Below are 552 nucleotides of genomic sequence, written 5' to 3' on the forward strand. Positions count from 1 at the left end.
CCCGGGAGAGCGGAAGGGCGTCCTCAGAGGCCTCCGGACTACGCTCCCCGGCTGCCAAGCCCCAGCGCTGGCGGGGCAGCTCCGGCCCGGGGCGCCCGGCTTCTCCCGCGGCCGAGCCCGAACGAGCGCGCGAGCCCCCTGTTGGGCGTCTCTGGAGGTGTAGCCGGCTGGAAGAAAAAAAGAAAAAGGAAAACACCAGGAAACGGAATTAGATTACCCGAGATTAACGTTTGTTGGCATTTTTTGTAACAAATTTGGGAGACTTGGTTTTTTGTTTTTTTTTTTCATACAATTTCAATTTTTGTTTTAGAGGGGCTACGGGTGCAGATGTTACCTGAATATATTGCGTGATGCTGAGGTTCGGGGTACGAATCATCCCGTCACTTCGGTGCTGGGCCTAGAACCCAATAGTTTTTTCAACCCTTGCCTCCCTCAAAATTGGGAGACTTTTTAAACTACGCTTGGCGACATTTAAATAGTAGTTTGGAGCTGGGTGGCTCACGCCTGTAATCTCAGCACTTTGGGAGGCCATGGCGGGCAGTGGCCCGAGTC

The sequence above is a fragment of the Cebus imitator genome, unplaced genomic scaffold, assembly GCF_001604975.1.
Source record: "Cebus imitator isolate Cc_AM_T3 unplaced genomic scaffold, Cebus_imitator-1.0 Scaffold402, whole genome shotgun sequence".
NCBI lineage: Eukaryota > Metazoa > Chordata > Mammalia > Primates > Cebidae > Cebus > Cebus imitator.